Source organism: Equus przewalskii, chromosome 18 (assembly GCF_037783145.1).
Source record: "Equus przewalskii isolate Varuska chromosome 18, EquPr2, whole genome shotgun sequence".
In the NCBI taxonomy this organism is placed as follows: Eukaryota; Metazoa; Chordata; class Mammalia; order Perissodactyla; family Equidae; genus Equus; species Equus przewalskii.
The window spans coordinates 14,883,150-14,902,468 of NC_091848.1; the positions used below are offsets into that span (position 1 = coordinate 14,883,150).

Below are 19,319 nucleotides of genomic sequence, written 5' to 3' on the forward strand. Positions count from 1 at the left end.
TTTTTTGATCGGGTTGTTTGTTTTTTTGTTGTTAAGCAGTGTGAGTTCTTTGTATATTATGGAGATTAACCCTTTGTCGGATAAGTGGCTTGTAAATATTTTTTCCCAATTAGTGAGCTGTTTTTTTGTTTCAATCCTGTTTTCCCTTGCCTTGAAGAAGCTCTTTAGTCTGATGAAGTCCCATTTGTTTATTCTTTCTATTGTTTCCCTCAACTGAGGAGTTACAGTGTCCGAAAAGATTCTTTTGAAACTGATGTCAAAGAGTGTACTGCCTATATTCTCTTCCAGAAGACTTATTGTCTCAGGCCTAATCTTTAGGTCTTTGATCCATTTTGAGTTTATTTTGGTGTGTGGTGAAAAAGAATGGTCAATTTTCAATCTTTTGCATGTGGCTGTCCAGTTTTCCCAGCACCATTTGTTGAAGAGACTTTCTTTTCTCCATTGTAGGCCCTCTGCTCCTTTGTCGAAGATTAGCTGTCCATAGATGTGTGGTTTTATCTCTGGGCTTTCAATTCTGTTCCATTGATCTGTGGACCTGTTTTTGTACCAGTACCATGCTGTTTTGATCACTGTAGCTTTGTAGTATGTTTTGAAATCGGGGATTGTGATTCCGCCGGCTTTGTTTTTCTTGCTCAGGATTGCTTTAGCAATTCGCGGTCTTTTGTTGCCCCATATGAATTTTAGGATTGTTTGTTCAATTTCTGTGAAGAATGTTCTTGGGATTCTGATTGGGATAGCATTGAACCTGTATATTGCTTTAGGTAGTATGGACATTTTAACTATGTTTATTCTTCCAATCCATGTGCAAGGAATGTTTTTCCATCTCTTTATGTCATCGCCTATTTCTTTCAAGAAAGTCTTGTAGTTTTCATTGTATAGATCCTTCACTTCCTTGGTTAAGTTTATCCCAAGGTATTTTATTCTTTTCGTTGCGATTGTGAATGGGATAGAGTTCTTGAGTTCTTTTTCTGTTAGTTTATTGTTAGTGTATAGAAATGCTACTGATTTATGCACGTTAATTTTATACCCTGCTACTTTGCTGTAGTTGTTGATTATTTCTAATAGTTTTTCTGTGGATTCTTTGGGGTTTTCTATGTATAAGATCATGTCGTCTGCAAACAACGAGAGTTTTACTTCTTCGTTACCTATTTGGATTCCTTTTATTTCTTTTTCCTGCCGAATTGCTCTGGCCAGCACCTCCAGAACTATGTTGAATAGGAGTGGTGAAAGTGGGCACCCTTGTCTTGTTCCTGTCCTCAGAGGGATGGCTTTCAGCTTTTGTCCATTGAGTATGATGTTGGCTGTGGGTCTATCATATATGGCCTTTATTATGTTGAGGTACTTTCCTTCTATACCCATTTTACTGAGGGTTTTTATCATAAATGGGTGTTGGATCTTGTCGAATGCTTTCTCTGCATCTATTGAGATGATCATGTGGTTTTTGGTTTTCATTTTGTTGATGTAGTGTATCACGTTGATTGACTTGCGGATGTTGAACCATCCCTGTGTCCCTGGTATAAATCCCACTTGATCATGGTGTATAATCTTTTTGATGTATTGCTGTAATCGGTTAGCCAAAATTTTGTTGAGGATTTTTGCATCTATGTTCATCAGTGATATCGGCCTGTAGTTCTCCTTCTTTGTGTTGTCCTTGTCAGGTTTGGGGATCAGAGTGATGTTGGCTTCATAGAATGTGTTAGGGAGTTCTCCATCTTTCTCAATTTTCTGGAACAGTTTGAGGAGAATAGGTATTAAGTCTTCTTTGAATGTTTGGTAGAATTCTCCAGAGAAGCCGTCTGGTCCTGGACTCTTATTTTTGGGGAGGTTTTTGATTACCGTTTCTATTTCCTTACTTGTGATTGGTCTATTCAGATTCTCCATTTCTTCCTGATTCAGTTTGGGGAGATTGTAGGAGTCTAGGAATTTGTCCATTTCTTCCAGGTTGTTCAATTTGTTGGCATATAGTTTTTCATAGTATTCTCTTATGATCTCTTGTATTTCATTGGTATCTGTTGTGATTTCTCCTCTGTCATTCCTGATTTTATTAATTTGCGATTTCTCTCTTCTTTTCTTGGTGAGTCTGGCTAGGGGTTTGTCAATTTTGTTAATTCTTTCGAAGAACCAACTCTTTGTTTCATTGATCCTTTCTATTGTCTTTTTTGTTTCAATATCGTTTATTTCTGCTCTTATTTTTATTATTTCCCTCCTTCTACTGACTCTGGGCCTTGTTTGTTCTTCTTTTTCTAGTTCTGTTAGGTGTCGTTTGAGGTTGCTTACGTGAGCTTTTTCTTGTTTAGTGAGGTGAGCCTGTATTGCGATGAATTTCCCTCTTAGGACTGCTTTTGCTGCATCCCAAATGATTTGGTATGTCGTGTTCTCATTTTCATTTGTCTCCAGATAATATTTGATTTCTTCTTTAATTTCTTCAATGATCCATTGTTTGTTGAGAAGCGTGTTGTTTAGTCTCCACATTTTTGCACCTTTCTCTGCTTTTTTCTTGTAGTTGATTTCTAGTTTAATAGCGTTATGATCAGAAAAGATGCTTGATATTATTTCAACTCTCTTGTATTTATTGATGTCTGCTTTGGTTCCCAAAATATGGTCAATCCTTGAGAATGTTCCATGTGCACTTGAGAAGAATGTGTAACCTGCTGTTTTTGGATGAAGTGTTCTATATATATCTATTAAGTCCATCTGGTCTAATTTTTCATTTAATTCTATTATTTCCTTGTTGATTTTCTGTCTGGATGTTCTGTCCATTGGTGTTAATGGTGTGTTGAGGTCCCCTACTATTATTGTATTGTTGTTGATGTCTTCTTTTAGTTCTATTAAGAGTTGCTTTACAAATTTTGGTGCTCCTGTGTTGGGTGCGTATATATTTATAAGTGTTATGTCTTCTTGGTGGAGAGTCCCTTTTATCATTATATACTGTCCCTCTTTGTCTTTCTTTATCTGTTTTGCTTTGAAATCTACCTTGTCTGATATTAGTATAGCGACACCTGCTTTCTTTTGTTCATTATTAGCTTGGAGTATTGTTCTCCATCCCTTCACTCTGAGTCTGTGTTTGTCTTTGGGGCTGAGGTGTGTTTCCTGGAGGCAGCATATTGTTGGATCTTGTTCTTTGATCCATCCTGCCACTCTGTGTCTTTTGATTGGGGAGTTCAATCCGTTTACATTTAGAGTGATTATTGAGACGTGGGGGCCTACCACTACCATTTTGTGTCTTGTTTTCCGGTTTTCTTCAGTTTCCTTTGTTTCTCGTCCCATGGTTTAATCTGTTCTGATGTAGAGCTGCTACTCTCTGTTGTTGTCCTTCTACTTATCTCCTCTGCTCTTGGTTTTGTAGCCCCTTTCCTTTTTTGGATTTTTCAGGAATGAGGGTTTTCCTGAGGATTTCCTGAAGAGGAGGTTTTGTGGCAATGAACTCCCTTAATTTTTGTTTATCTGGGAAAGTTTTTATTTCTCCATCGTATTTGAAGGATATTTTCGCTGGGTAGAGAATTCTCGGCTGTAGGTTTTTGTCCTTCAGATTTTTGAATATATCATTCCACTCTCTTCTAGCCTGTAAAGTTTCTGCTGAGAAATCTGCTGATAACCTGATGGGGGTTCCTTTGTAGGTGAGTTTCTTTTGCCTGGCTGTCCTTAATATTTTCTCCTTGTCGTTGACTTTTGCTAGCTTCACTACTATATGCCGTGGAGTTGGTCTTCTTGCATTGATAAAGTTTGGAGATCTATTGGCTTCTGTCACCTGAAGATCCATCTCCCTCACCAGATTTGGGAAGTTCTCAGCCATTATTTCTTTGAATAGGTTTTCTGCCCCTTTCTCCTTCTCTTCTCCCTCTGGTATACCTATAATCCTTACGTTGCATCTCCTAATTGTGTCTGATAATTCTCGGAGAGTTTCTTCATTTCTTTTAAGTCTTGCTTCTCTCTCCTCCTCTGCCTGCAACAATTCTATATTGCCATCTTCCAAATTGCTAATTCTTTCCTCCATATTATCGGCCCTACTGTTCAGAGCATCTAGATTTTTCTTAATCTCCTCTATTGTGTTCTTCATTTCCAATATTTCTGTTTGGTTCTTCTTTATCGTATCAAACTCTTTTGTGACATAGCTCCTGAACTCATTGAGTTGTTGGTCAGAATTCTCTCTTAACTCAGTGAGTATTTTAATGATGGCTGTTTTGAAGTCATCATCATTTAGGTTATATATCTCATTTTCTTTGGGATTGTTTTCTGTGTATTTGTTACTTTCTTTCTGTTCTGGAGATTTAATGTATTTTTTCATATTGCTTGATGATGTTGATTTGTGCCTCCGCATGGAGATAGAGTTTAGTTGCTCCTTTCACTTGTTTCAGCTGCTGCGGTGGGGGGAGCAGCTGTTTATACTTCACCAACCAGGAACCCTGTCCGTAGTTGCTAACTGGGCCTGGGCCCCTCTTCGTAGCCACAGTGGCCCTTTGGATTCCCTCCTCTGCCGTGGGGGCCGTCACGGGGGGCTTCAGGCTGCAGGGGCCTACTGTTGTTGCCCACCTAGATGCGCTCTCTCCTTGGGGTCTGCAACGGTGTTATGGGCTTTTCCAGCGGCCAGGGGTGGGATCACTTATATTTGTCGCTCCGTTGCTGTCGGCACCCACCAAATCTCACTTGTCCTCTATGGGTCGCAGGAGAGCTATTGGCATCTTCTACAGTCTGTGGTTAGTACACCTAGCTATGCTGCTTTTGCCCTGGAGTCTTCCAGCCTTGTGGCTGGCGGCTGGGTGCCTTCTACTGGTGCTGTGCAGAGGCTTTCCCTAAGGCTTCTGTGAGCCTGTAGGGTTTCCCCCTAGGCTACTAAGCTGGGTCTCTGGAACTCTCTCCAGCCCCAGTCCTCTCCGAGATCTCCGGCAATCCCTAGCCTCACCGGGTGGGCAACGGCAGCTGGGGGTCGCCCCGTCCTCTGGGCTTCTCTCCGGGCCTCTGCCGGGAGCCCTGAATGCTCAGCGTGGCCCCTCTGCTACCGGCAGACAGAGAGTTTTGTCTGCTGCCTGGCGGAGCTCCGGCGCTTCCCCTCCAGGTCACCGGACCCGCCTTTGAAAGTTCCCCCGCCCCGGTCCTCTCCGAGATCTCCGGCAATCCCTAGTCCCACGGGGCGGGCAACAGCAGCTGGGGGACGCCCCGCCCTCTGGGCTTCTGTCCGAGCCTCTGCCGGGAGCCCTGAATGCTGGGCGTGGCCCCTCTGCTAATGGCAGACAGAGAGTTTTGTCTGCTGCCTGGGGGAGCTCCGGCACTTCCCCTCCGGGTCGCCGGACCCGCCTTTGAAAGTTCCCCCGCCCCGGTCCTCTCCGAGATCTCCGGCAATCCCTAGTCCCACGGGGCGGGCAACGGCGGCTGGGGGTCGCCCCGCCCTCTGGGCTTCTCTCCGGGCCTCTGCCGGGAGCCCTGAGTGCTCAGCGTGGCCCCTCTGCTACCGGCAGACAGAGAGTTTTGTCTGCTGCCTGGCGGAGCTCCGGCGCTTCCCCACCGGGTCGCCGGACCCGCCTTTGAAAGTTCCCCCGCCCCGGTCCTCTCCGAGATCTCCGGCAATCCCTAGTCCCCCGGGGCGGGCAACGGCAGCTGGGGGTCGCCCCGCCCTCTGGGCTTCTGTCCGAGCCTCTGCCGGGAGCCCTGAGTGCTCAGCGTGGCCCCTCTGCTACCGGCAGACAGAGAGTTTTGTCTGCTGCCTGGCGGAGCTCCGGCGCTTCCCCTCCGGGTCGCCGATCCGGCCTTTGAAAGTTCCCCCGCCCCGGTCCTCTCTGAGATCTCCGGCAATCCCTAGTCCCCCGGGGCGGGCAACGGCAGCTGGGGGACGCCCCGCCCTCTGGGCTTCTGTCCGGGCCTCTGCCGGGAGCCCAGAGTGCTCAGCGTGGCCCCTCTGCTACCGGCAGACAGAGAGTTTTGTCTGCTGCCTGGCGGAGCTCCGGCACTTCCCCACCGGGTCGCCGGACCCGCCTTTGAAAGTTCCCCCGCCCCGGTCCTCTCCGAGATCTCCGGCAATCCCTAGTCCCCCGGGGCGGGCGTCTCTCTGGGACCCTCCGGGTGCCCCGAGCACCAGGCTGGGTCTCCCCGCCAATGGCGGGGAGAGACTCTCCCCGTGGGCTCAGGTGTGCAACTCCAAAGTTTCCCTCTGCGTTTAGGAGTAATTGCAGGGGGTTTAAGTAGGGTTCTGGTCACCTGTTTCCACCGTCGCTCCTCTGTTGTGTTCTCGCTCCTGCCCTAGATGTGTGTGGATCCTCTGGGGGCGTCCGTTGGAAGAAAGCCGCTTGCGGGTACTAGGCTGCCCGTCGGGGTCGGAGAGTTTTCACCTATTTCCACATCCTCCCGGAGGAAAGTCCGTCCGCCTTCCGATGTATAGTCGCGTGGGTGTCTCAGACGTCCTGAGATGCTGTCTGGATATCCTTTGTCAAGCGATAAGTGTCCAAATAATTGTAGACTCGAAGGGCGAGAGACAAAGAGGACTACTCACGGCGCCATCTTGCAAAGGGCTCTCCTAGGCACTTTTATTTTAAAACAAACATTTTTAAATATGAAAAGTGAGGGGCCAGCCCATGGCCAAGTGGTTAAGTCACGTGCTCTGATTCTGTGGCCCAGGGTTTTGCTGGTTCGGATCCTGAGCACAGACCTAGCACTGCTCATCAAACCATGCTGAGGCAGCGTCCCACATAGCAGAACTAGAAGGACCTACAACTAGAAGATACACCTATGTACTGGGGAGCTTTGAGGGGAATAAAAAAAAAAGATTGGCAACAGATGTTAGCTCAGGGTCAATCTTTAAGGAAAAAAAAAAGAGATCTATTTATCTACCCATCTATGGATGACAAGCCATTTCAGGGCATAAACAGCTGAGCCAAAAGTAGGGCTCACTGGATTCTTCGTGAGATTTTCAGTTTGATATTTTACTAAAGATAATATAATTATGAAGTACTTTCAAATAGAACTAAACAGACCTTGTATATTTGTCTTCTATATATTTGTTTAAGTTGTTTTTGCACAAATGACTCTTTTACATTTAATTTGACTTCATTGCCTCCCTTCTGGAAACCAACAGGCTCAGTTGACAAGCCTGTGAGCTTCTATTGGCTGCTGCCTTCCTTCCCAGTGAAAGGCACAAAGCAGTAAGCATGGTGCACCTTCCCCTAACCCCCGCCACACCCCTCTGCCTCTGCCTCAGGTTGCTCAAAGCACAGATCCCCTCTTAGCCCTGTTCCCACGCTTGAAACACACAGCCTTATTTCAAGGTGTAGCCAGCTCCCCGCTACTTTCCTCTGGGATATAAAAGGGGGTTAGGGGACAGAGAAAGCTCTCTGGGCCTCTCTTACCATACACCCTAGACTGCCCCTTCTCCTCCATCAAAAAAAAAAAGAAAGAAAAATAATAGTTTAATTTCTTAGTTTATGTTTTTTTAATATTATTATTTTAAAATTTCTCCAGAATCTTTTTCTAGTATCAGTAATGATACTTATTTTTCAGAAAGGCATTTGTCTGTGGGAGAAATTAATTTTAGAAATAAGATAGAGGGGATATCAAAATTGTTTAGAAATATATTTTTTACTTTTTCAATCAGGTTTCAATTACATTTGATGAAGAGTTACAGGTTTACGAAGTTGAGAAATATTTGAAAACTGATTGTATATTAATCATCCGCTAATATTTTCCCAGGTGATCTCAGGAAAAGAGAACCGTAAAGTCAAAGGACTGCTTGGAAAACAATGTTTTGATGTGTATCAAACTTAAAACGGAGACGTACTTTTTAAATTACTATTCTGACAATCTGAATTTGTGGAAATAGATCATTCAAACTATTCGGTTTTCAAACTTAAGCTTCTGCTTATGGGTGGAGTGGAGTCATTTGTAGCAGATCAGAACTTCTGTTGAGAACAAATAGAAAAGCAGGATAAAATACCAGACCATCTGTTTGAGTGTACTGGAATGCTGGGGAGGCAACGAGAAATGGAGAGGGTATAATTCCTACATCGAAGTGACCCGACTATTACAGCCATTTTCACCCTGAGAATCTCAGCCTTTCAACTAAAGAAGGAGCACCTCTGGGTGACAGAGAAACTTGCACAGTCTGGGTAGATATCTGGGGGGCCTCAAGTGCAGAGATGTTTACCAACCAGAAAAGAGCGCCAATTCCTGGGGCTGCATGAGGAAGGATGCTGAAGACCTAACTGGGAAGTTTCCGACAAGCGATGCAAAGTTTTGGTGGTCTTGTGAGACAAGGACCCACAGGAGGAAGGGCCTTAGAGAAACATCAGACTTTTAGCTGAAAACTCTTGAGAACCAGAGTGAAGCAGAGGTAGACTCTTTCCAGAACTGGAACCCAGCTCGACGTGGAACAGCTCATGATAATTTAATTAAGATGAAGTACCATGTTACCTGCCTAGTGAAAGGGACGATGAATCCATTATGGAGGAATATACATCATCTCGATGCCCCTCAATCTTTTATCCACAACATTCAGGCTTTAATGAAAAGTTATTAAGTATGCCCCAACCCCCCTCAAAGATAACATAATCAAAAAACCAAAAGACAATAGAAATATACCCACAGAGGAACATGGTATTGCAGTCTACTAAGGAATTTAAAAAACTCTAATATGTTCAAGACAACAGAGGGCAAGATGATAAAGATGTAAGAATTTTATTAGAGTATTAGAATCTTAAAGGATTAAATGATAATTCTAGAACTGAGAAATATACTAGCTGAAATTTGCTCATTAGATGGATTAAATAACTGATTTTTAGATGCAGTAGAAGATAGGATTAGTAAACTCAAGAAACAGTAGAAAATATCTGAATTTAAACAGAAAAATAAAATAATGGAAAATACAGAAAAGAACTTTAGAGACATGTGGAACGCAGTGAAAAAGTCTAACAGAAGTGGAGTTGGAATCCCAGAAGGAGCAGAGAGTGAGAATGAAGCAGAAGCAAGAAGGAACTGCAGTGAGGAATGAAGAGTAACTCTAAAAGTAAATAAGCGAGAATATACATACAAAAATAAATACTTGTTTTTAACTGACTGTATAAAACAACAACAGAAGTGTTTCTACCAAGTTGAAAACATTGTAGAATTAAAAGAATGGCAACAATGAGACAAAAGATGAGAAGGGTAAATGGAGGTAGAGAATTCTAATGTTCTAAAATTATAGGAAATAATTTGTATTAGATTGCAACAAGTCAAGGATTCATGTTCAGGTTTCTAGGGTGAAAATTGAGGAAGAGTAAAAGAATATATGAGTGACAAATTAACATAGGGGAAAATTAATTATTTTTGACTAATCCAAAAAAAGGCAAGAAATGAAAGAAAAAAGATCAAATAAAAACCAGGTAGCAATATGGTAGATATAACCCAAAATGCATCAGCAAGATTTAAAAGTACTAAAAATTCCAATTAAGAGTCTTAAGATTAGCACACTGGGAAAAAACACGAACCCCAGCTATATTCTGCTTAGAGATACACTTTAAATATAAGGACACAGAAAAGTTGAAAATGAAACCACGCAGAAAGATGCAGCTAGCAAACATCAACCTCGAGAATGGGATGCCTCAAACTCGTATCAGACAAAGCAGGCTTTATCATAAGAAGCATTACTAGACATGGAGAACGTGTCCTAGTTATTAATTTATTGTCTCAGCTCCAAAAGTACCCTTCACCCTACATTTGCTGGAACCAAATTCTGCAGACTACAATTCTCTTTTTCAGCTGGCTGGAGTACCTTACCAATAGAGGTTACTGGAGAAACACCACAAGGCAGCAAGAGGAAGAATGATGGGCTTTTCCCTCAGGTGTTCTGTTTCAGCCAGTAGCAAGTGGATGGGTTTGGAGGGGTCCTGGGAGCATTTACCTCTGCGGGTGGTGGCCCTCACAGTTCAGCGGATGTGTCTTTTTGGGCAGGTTTCTTCACCACATCTTCGCTGCTCTCCCAGTTTCGAGGCAAGGTGATTTTATCTTAGTTAACCATTTGTGGCCAGCGAATTCCAGGGGCAGCCGCGCCCTCTTCTCAGACGTCTGAATCTTAGCCTTGCAGGACCTCTCCTAAGGTTCCAGGTTCCTTTTTTGTTCACTTTCCCTCAGTCCTACGAGGAGAAGCCCTCACTCTGCGGGTTCTACCTCTATAATCCTTGGAGCTCTCTTTCTGTTCCTTTTAGTAGTTAGCCACTTTTTAATCCAGTTAATTCTTTGTAGCAAATCTGAATAATGTAGTTTCTATCTTCTGACTATATCTTAACTGATACAGAAGGATATTTTATAAGAAAAAAGACTATACTAGGAGGAGAAAACACAATTCTAAACCTGTATTCAGTCAATAACATGGACTTAAAATATACAAAGCAAAAAATTCACAGAAATAAAAGGAGAAGTTGACAAATCTCCATAGTGGGAAATCTTAGCACACCTATTTCAATAGCTGATGGAATTTCAGGGCTACCCCCACCCAAAAAAAAGAAAGAAAGAAAAGTAAAAGAAAAAAAAATCTTCAAGGACATAGAAGTTCTGAGTAACACAAGTAACAAACTTACCCTAATTGATATGTGCAGAATACAGCACCAAAGGACATCAGAATGCACATTCTTTTTCAAGTGCACCTGAAACCTTTAGCAGACTGGACCATGGCTCAATCATAAGTCAAACTACAACAAACTTCACATTTTACATGAAAATACAAAGGGTCAAGGATAGCCAAGTTAAACTCGAAGAACAAAGCTGGAGGACACAAACAGTGAGATATTGAGAATAATTATAAAGCTTAAATAATTAAGGCAGTATGGTTTTGATGCAAGGGAAAACAATTAGACCACTTGAACAGAATAAAAAGTCCAGGAATAGACCCAAACATAAATGGCCATTTAATTTATGAGAAGAGTGACCCTACCGTAGAATGGGGAACATTATGTTGTTTTAGTAAATGGTACTTGACTAAGTTAAATGGAAAAAATGAATTTGGCTCCTACCTTACATAATACATAAAAATCAATTCCAAATGAATTGTAAAACTCAATGTAAAAAGTAACAATAAAGTTTTTAGAAGAAAACAAAATATTTTCATGACTTCGGGGTAGGCAAAGATTTCTTAGGCAGGATACAAAGAATAATAAATTGGGTTATGTTACAAGTAATATGTATTGTTATGTTATAAGTAATAACTCCTTATGTTGCAAGTAATAACTCTTGTTCATCAAAACACACTGTGAAGAAAACGAAAAGGCAATTCATGGAACGGGAGAAAATACTCATGATGCATATATTTGACGTAAACTCATATCCAGAGTATGTAAAGTACTTCTATAAATAAATATGAAAAGGCAAATAACCCAGTAGAGAAATGGGCCAAAAATTTTAGTAGATGTGTCACAAAAGAGGATCTACAAATGGCTAGTAAACTTATAAAATGTTATCAACTTCATTAATCATTAAGGAAATGCAAATTGAAATCCCAGGTTAGATGCAACAAAAAATCCACCAGAATGACTAAAATTAAAAAGATAGACAATACCAAGTGTTGACAAATCTATGGCATAACCGGAACTCCTACATACTGCGGATATGAATACAAATTTGTACAACTACTTTGGAAAACTGTTTGGCAGCATCTACGTCCTCCCATACTTTATGTCTGGGTAATTTTTTTCCCCATATACCCAGCAGAAATGTATACATATGCTCAAAAATATATATGGACAGGAATGTTCTCAGCATTATCCATAACAACAAAACACTGAAAATATTCCAAATGCCCATCAACAGTAGAAAAGATAAATAAATGCTGCAATACTTATACAATGGAAAAATACTATATGACAGTGGGAATAAAGGAACTGCAACTACAAGCAACCACATGGAAGAAACTCACAAACAAAATGTTGAGTGAAAAAAGACAGATAAAGAAGAATATATGCTGTATGATTTATTACATAAAGGTCAAAGGTAGGCAAACTTATTTGTGGTGTTAGAAGTCATACTAGTGGTTACCCATGGGCAGGTGGGTAGTAACGGAAATGGGCCAGGAGGGAGTTCCTGGGTTTACCGACACCCTGATTTCTTGATCTGAGAACTGGTTACACAAGTGTGATCTTGTGATTAAAAAAAAAGTATTGAGCTGTATGTTTACAACTTGTCTACTTTACTGAACATATGTTATACATCAAAAAAAGCCTCAAGAAAGTCACAGGTCAGGACAGCCTGAAATTTTACATATCAGAAACTTTGAGTTTACTTAAGGCAAGACTTGCCTAAACACATGTCCTCTATTCCCCCACTTACAATCTCTGCATTGTCTGAAAATGTGAGTGATACAGCAGGGAAAGAATTTGACAGTAAGTCAGGAGTGTTTTTCTACAAAACTCTCCAAGAGGTCAAAACCACACAAAACAAATGAAATGCAGTTCATGCGAGTGGCTTGGAAATGATCAAACTGTGTATATGATGGGTAGCACGGAAGAGATTCTCTGTCTGTGTTTCTGAAGGCCCCAAAGGGTCTGAACAAACTGAACTGGACATGCAGAAGTTACTTTCTATCTTTATCATAATTTTTTAAAGTTCAGTTATGGTCAAGGGAAAAAAATCCTTCTGTGCTTGTTCTCTCAAGACCCAATCTTCCTACAACTGTTTGTGTTATATTCATTGGTGAGTATGATCTTCTGAGGACCAGATCAATGACCTCAGGATCAACCCTACTTCAGTCAACACTCAATCCTGGGGAAAAGCTGGGAAGAAGGATGTATCAACAGAGGTCAGTGAGGACCAGAGACAGCAATGACACAAAACCCCTTCCCACTTTGGTTGCCATGAAGATGAATAAGTTTCCCCTGTCCTCTGTCTTGAGCAGGAGGAAAAAAAGGGGAACTACTTGAGGTGGAGAAATAGCTGTGAAAGAGAATTTGAATTTCAATTTTGTTAACTATTTACCTGAAGAAGCTATTTGAAATCATTACTGAGTTATCTCTGATTGGAAAGTTTAAATAGTTCCTCTCTCCATTCCCACATTCCAACTTTAGCAGAAATGGGGGTCCAAGAGCTCACTCAATGAATTCTGCTATAAAAATTCATGAAATGGAGGGTTGGCCCTGTGCCTTAGTGGTTAGGTTCTTGTGCTCTGCTTCAGCAGCCCAGGGTTCATGGGTTCAGATCCCAGGCGTGGACCTACAACACCGTTCATTAAGCCATGTTGAGGCATGTCTCCCACATACAAAATAGAGGAAGATTGGTACAGATGTTAGCTCAGGGCAAATCATCCTCAAACACACACAAAAAAATTCAGGGAATGGAAATTTCCTCTGCCCTCACATTACAACTGTACCAGCATAGGGCAACATCTCCTGGTATGAATGTCCTAGACTGAAGTTCTCAAGCCTGGAGGAAGAGATGAATCAGGCTCCTGGAGCGGGTTTTTCAAACTACACCTCTCCCCTACCCCATACCCTAACTCCATCCCGTTATTCTTGAGAGCATATTGTAGATATGAAAGATCTGGAAAAATGAAAAAATATTGAGAATTAGGGAAATGGAGAGATAAGTGGAAAATGGAGGTAGTCACCTGCTATTAGAAGATAGGAACAAAGCCAGCTGCCCAGTTTAGTATGGGCCCTAACTGAACAAATTCTGTGACAATAGACAGTGACATGAAGGCCCATGGAAGGTAGAATCTCAGGGAAGAAAATGGGAAGAAATGGCAACTGCATAAGAAGATAAAGCTTCCATGAACTGCAGCTCATCCTTCCTTTTCTACATTCATGGGATTGGCCAATGAACGTATGGGCAACATCTGAAGGGATTCTAGACATGATTAGCTTGAAAAGTTTAAATTCATATATGGTGTCATTTTTAATGTAAATCAAGTCTTGCCCCTCAGTCTGGTAATGACCCTCACGTTTAACATGATGTTTCCTTCACTGTTAACTACATTAGTGCATATAAAAGATGGGGGAATTCACTGAGGTCTGGACTTTTGAGAGTCTTTAATTAAGCCTTGTCCCCAGTACCTAAGAGGATTTAGATGCCTTCCATGTGTTCCTTCCTCCATTATCTTCCTTCCCTGAGTAGGATTCCATGGACTTATAACACACACACACACACACACACACACACACACACACACACACACACAATCTCCCTAAAGTAGAGCCTAGGTAAGTTAGCCTTGGGAATATTTGCTGGGAGCTGACTGTGGAGGCAAGGGGCCATTGCAATCCTTTTTTTTCCTACAACTGAAACTTAGGTTTCCAAATGTCTGTTCAACAGGGATGTGAAGTGGTTATTATGTCATAGTTTTGCTCCTTACACCTTCAAGTTAACAAAATTGAGCTGATTTCTAACAAGTTAAATGCACACGCGTTTTGGAAGGGGGGTGACAATACAATGTCTTTTCAAGCTACAACTTAGGTGATCTTTGAAGATAGCGTTGAATTCTTCTGCTTGAGTTATGCTGGCTAATAGGAATTTAAGTGATAACTGGTGGGAGAGCATTGAAGCATTCATGCATGGGAAATCAGATGAACATCCACAATGTGGAATTTCCTAAGGAAAGTTATTCTAGCAGAGAAACCAGGGTCAGGATGAGTGCCAGCAACTTTTAAACCAACATGTGGAGCTATCATCCTACTAAGTTAACAACTAAACGTGCCCGAAGAAAAGCAAGACCAACATTTTCAAGGCTATATCTTCAAAGACATTTAAAAACACCAGCTTAAACAAATTTATATATAACTTCCTTTCTCTGTTGAAGAGAATTTAATCTTACTTTCTTAATTTTGGTTCAATGTACCAATGCTTACTCTTGCACGGCACTCATAGAACTTAAGTAAATAAATCTTATTTATTTTAATAAATCCTAGTTATTAATGAAATTTAATTTATTGATAATTTAATTTTAATGTTTTATTATGTTTTAATAAATCTTACTTATTTCAGTAAATAGCTAGAAATAACAATTAATTCACCTGTGAAAAGGAACTGAAATCAAGAGCTCTAATTCCCATTAGTAATTATAACACTAGTCTTCTTGAAACATTTTCTTTTAAAGGATCCACTTAAAACCATATCAATTTCCCTACTGTCATGCAATTCTAGATTGCAGTGTGACTTCAGCTTCAGCTTCCACTCATTAAGTTTAAGGAGACGCATTCTAATATCTATCGTGTGTCAAATCAGCTCAACTGCCTTGCAAAGTTGCCTAAACTTTGTGAAATATTAGTGGATCAAATATATGAATCCTGAACTTTTCATAGTAGATATCCACAGCTGTACACAGATGTACATCACATCATACGATATATAAATAAATTTACCCCTAAGGTTTTTCAAAATGTAGAGGTAAAGCCGAATCGTTGCTATTGCACTCATTTTACACTATTTTTTCCCATCATATAGAGAATTTGGAATAATGTTGGTAACCGTCATGGCCCTTGGGTTCTGTTTTCTCATTTACAAAATAGGGCTAATGATAATATCTGCCTCATGTGTTTGGAGAAGAGCAGCAGAAGGCTGCCTGATAATAGTCAGTGCTCGATCAAGGTGAACTATTATGCTACTGCTATCGTCATTTTTATTATTGCTCAGCAATTTTAAAAAAGTAGACAATTAGAAAAATGCTCTTTCTATTGGACACCTGGCTCATGCTCATTCATCATGTATCTTTTGAAATTTAGCCAGAGCTGTGATAAGTTATAGTGTCTACTTCAGTGATCTTTAAGCTAGACTGCTGGAATATTTTATTTTATTAACGTCCCTGAAAAAATTCAACAAGGCTCTTCATGGGTACGAAATGTTACAACTTGAATGTTACTTTCCAGGAAGATGACTCAATATATTTTACCCTAGTTGAGAGACAATATTCTGGGCTCCCCGATGTAAAAGGATTTCAAACTCCTTGAGCATATGGTGTTTACACGGCTTTTGTTACCGTAGCCTACCGTTGTTGGGGTACCTATTCATCTATTTTCAACTGATGTGTCACATAAAAGGAAAAAAAAGAAAGAAAGAAAGAAAGAAATTGCAGTCAAATTCTGTGTAGAGAGACGTGGCTTTAGTCATTGTGTATCTTAATTAGAAGAAATTCTCCAGCAGTAAGGAATAAACTGTGGGTTTATGCCTAGAGATCACTTTAAGGGTCTGGATCTCATGATTATGACTCATGTTTACTTGTTGTCTTCTTTTAAGTTGCAATCAATTTCCAGTGTACTAGCTTCACTGCACAGAAGATGAATAACTTTATGAATTTAGGACAATTTCTATTACAAGCAGTTATTTTCCAGTCTGAACTGTGTGGAAAAAGAAGAAAGAAAAGGAAAAAAAAGAGCACTTTTCCGAAATGGCTTTAAAATTATTTCTCTTTGGAAATCCCTTTGAAAATGACCAGATTAGAAGTTTTAGCCATTGGGTTATAATAACACTGATGAGTAACAGATTGAACAGGTACTTCAACGAAAAGTCCACTTCAGGAAGAAAAAAAAATCTCAGTTCTATCTTGATTATGTACTTGTGTTGCACACCATGACAACTCACCAATTTAGGCTGGTTCTATGCATCTGAAAAAGAGGCTGAAAAATTATTTTAAACGTCTCTGAAACACTACACAAAACAGTCCTTCCTCCAGTTGTATCCCTGTCCCCCATATGAGAATCAATATTTCTTTCCTTATTCCAATCAAGACCATGAAGATAACCACAGGATGGATTGGGCAGTGTGAAGGATTCTGGCGCATCTCTGCTTCCAGTGCGTTCTTTTTCTCTTTTTCCTTTATTTACCTTCCCCTTTACAAAAATCCTTGAGCTCTTGTCACATACAAGGAAAAAAAAAAACCTGTAAAATATTATTATTGGGTCCTAATTGAAGTTATTTTTCCATTTGGAGGACATCCAGCCTCCAATAATATTTCAAACAGAGCATGTGTATGACATCCAATGTCTTAGTGATGAAATCTGAAAGACCCAAAGCACTTTGTTGTTTATAATAACACTATTAGCACATTAAATTCAATCATAAGAGGTTAAAAATATTTCTTAATACAAAGCAAGTTTTCATGCACTTATTTCAAATTATTGGCTTACTAAAAATGGCAAACACTTTGCTGGTGCTCCAAAAACAGAGACCCTTACTGATACCTACAAAGATTTGATAGGTATATATTTTAAGGAATGTGAAATGCAAATTTTAAACAAGCTTGAAAGCTATTTTGCATTGCTCATGCTGAACCATCTTTGAACAGCAGTCTCCTGTGAAAGACATTCATTCATTCATTCGTTCATTCATTCACTCCCTCCTACATGAGATGCCTCAGAGCACACATTTTATGCCAGGCATGATCTTAGAATACACAGATGAAGACAAGGTCTGTGTCTTAGAGAAAGAGAGCTCACATTGTCTCTCTACCCTATTAAGTGACATTCAACATTTTCAGTCCACAGTTATGAGAGTTAAGGAGACAGCAATTCATATCCCAACTGATTAAAAAACCTGAGCTCTGAAACGGTCATCTTTCACTTGACCAGAGGTAGATGTCCTCAAACTATACACTTTATTAAGAAATATTAAGATAAAGCAAAACAAAAACAAAAAAAATGTTACTCAGAAACCAAATAATATCCTGGCCTTTCCTTTTTCATCAAAGTGGGAATGGGACAAGAGTGTGGCACACTGGGGACAGGGAACCAATTTGGAATTCCCTGTCTTCTAACTGCCTGCAGGAAATGATTTCTTGGCTCCTTAGTAGGGTTACCTACAAGCAACGTTCTTTGTTCCTCGGTTGGGAAGGAAGAAAGGAGCTCCCGCTGTCCCCCAACTTACTCGAGCTTTCCCCTGAAGCTCAGGCCGCTTCGTTCCCCCTGAGCCAGTGAAGGTGGAAAGTTTTAGCTGAGCTGACCTGAATCTCCTCCTAGCCACGCAGTCGTGCCTCAGCCCCGCAGCGGCGTGAGAAAGCTCTGGACTCCGGCCAGGGGCAGCATCTGTCCACCTCAGGCTCCAAGCGTCCTGATCCGATGCCCCCTGGTCTGGGAGCTCCCTGGGCGTCCAGGTTTGTAACGCCACCTCCCGCGCGACCCACCCGCCCTGCCGCGCGGCCCCACCCACTAGCTGTGGCGCCCCAGGGGCTCCCGTAACTCCTGCGCAGCGCCTGCTGTTTTTTTCAATCATAAAAAAAAAAAGTTTGTATTTTTCCTTTCCGATTCTAAAAGTAATATGATTGTTAAGAATAATTTGGAAAATCCAAAAAGATGTACATAAAAATAAAAAATAGCTATAAAGAGAAACACTAAGACCATTTTAGTGCATATCTTTGCAGTCTCTTTACTATGGATAGAGAAAAAATAAATAGATCTTGCCTCTTCTTGGCCTCTTTCACACACACAACTATACAGATATGATGTTCATAGATACACTTTATAAAGTTCTGTATATCTTTTTGTGTGTGTGTGAGGAAGAGTGGCCCTAAACTAACATCAGTTGCCAATCTTCTTTTTTGCTTGAGGGAGATTGTCACTGAGCTAACATCTCTGCCATTCTTCCTCTACTTTGTTCATGGGATGCTTCCACAGGATGGCGTGATGAGCCGTACGTATGTCCGCGCCTGGGATCCGAACTCACAGGCCCTGGGCCGCTGAAAAAAGTGCGTGAACTTGACCACTACACCACTGGGCTAGCCCCTGTATATCTTTTTTTTAAGAAAAATACTTTTAAAAACTTTTTACTCTAAAATGTGCATATTAAGAGTTAAAATCCTATTGTATATATTAAAAAGCAAATATTTAAGAAAAAAACAGCCATGTACCTTCCACACATCTTCGGAAGTAGAAAACTATCAATACATTTGAAGGAATCTATGTAGCTCTAAGGATTGCATCGTTCTTCTCACCACTGTTAGGAATTCTGTGTTCTTTTCACCACTGTTAGGAATTGTATGAGAAACATTCCCTTGCTTTTCTTTGCAGTTTAACAAATAATATATGTATCACTTTTAAGGAAATACGGCACAGTACAGAAAAATGAGTTAAACTGCAAATGTGTTCAAAGAATGATAACAAAGTGAAGCCACTAGGGTAACCACCACCCAAACAAAATAAAACATTCCTAGCACCCCAGAAGCCCCTCCTAATCACTATCCCTTTTCTACTTCCCCCTAAAAGTAAGGACTGTCCTGGCTTCTAACACCATAATTTAGTTTTGCTTATTTTTTATTTTTTTGAGGAAGATTAGCTCTGAGCTAACATCTGCTGCCAATCCTCCTCTTTTTGCTGAGGAAGATTGGCCCTGAGCTAACAGCTCTGCCCATCTTCCTCTATTTTATATGTGGGACGCCAGCCCCAGCATGG

At 40.8% G+C, this 19,319-nt stretch overlaps 1 protein-coding gene across 2 annotated transcripts in view; it reads right to left on the reverse strand.

Annotated features, from left to right (window-relative positions):
- SPATA16 (spermatogenesis associated 16) overlaps positions 1-18,079 on the reverse strand; it is a 227,097-nt gene extending 209,018 nt beyond the window's left edge. Inside the window, exon 1 of one of the 2 annotated variants that reach the window (XM_070582355.1) lies at positions 17,876-18,079. The gene's annotated coding sequence lies outside the window, so the exon portion shown is untranslated. Of the gene's footprint in view, positions 1-17,799 lie in introns of both variants that reach the window. The other variant, XM_008530780.2, reaches the window with a different exon arrangement.
- Between the last annotated feature and the right edge of the window lie 1,240 nt (positions 18,080-19,319).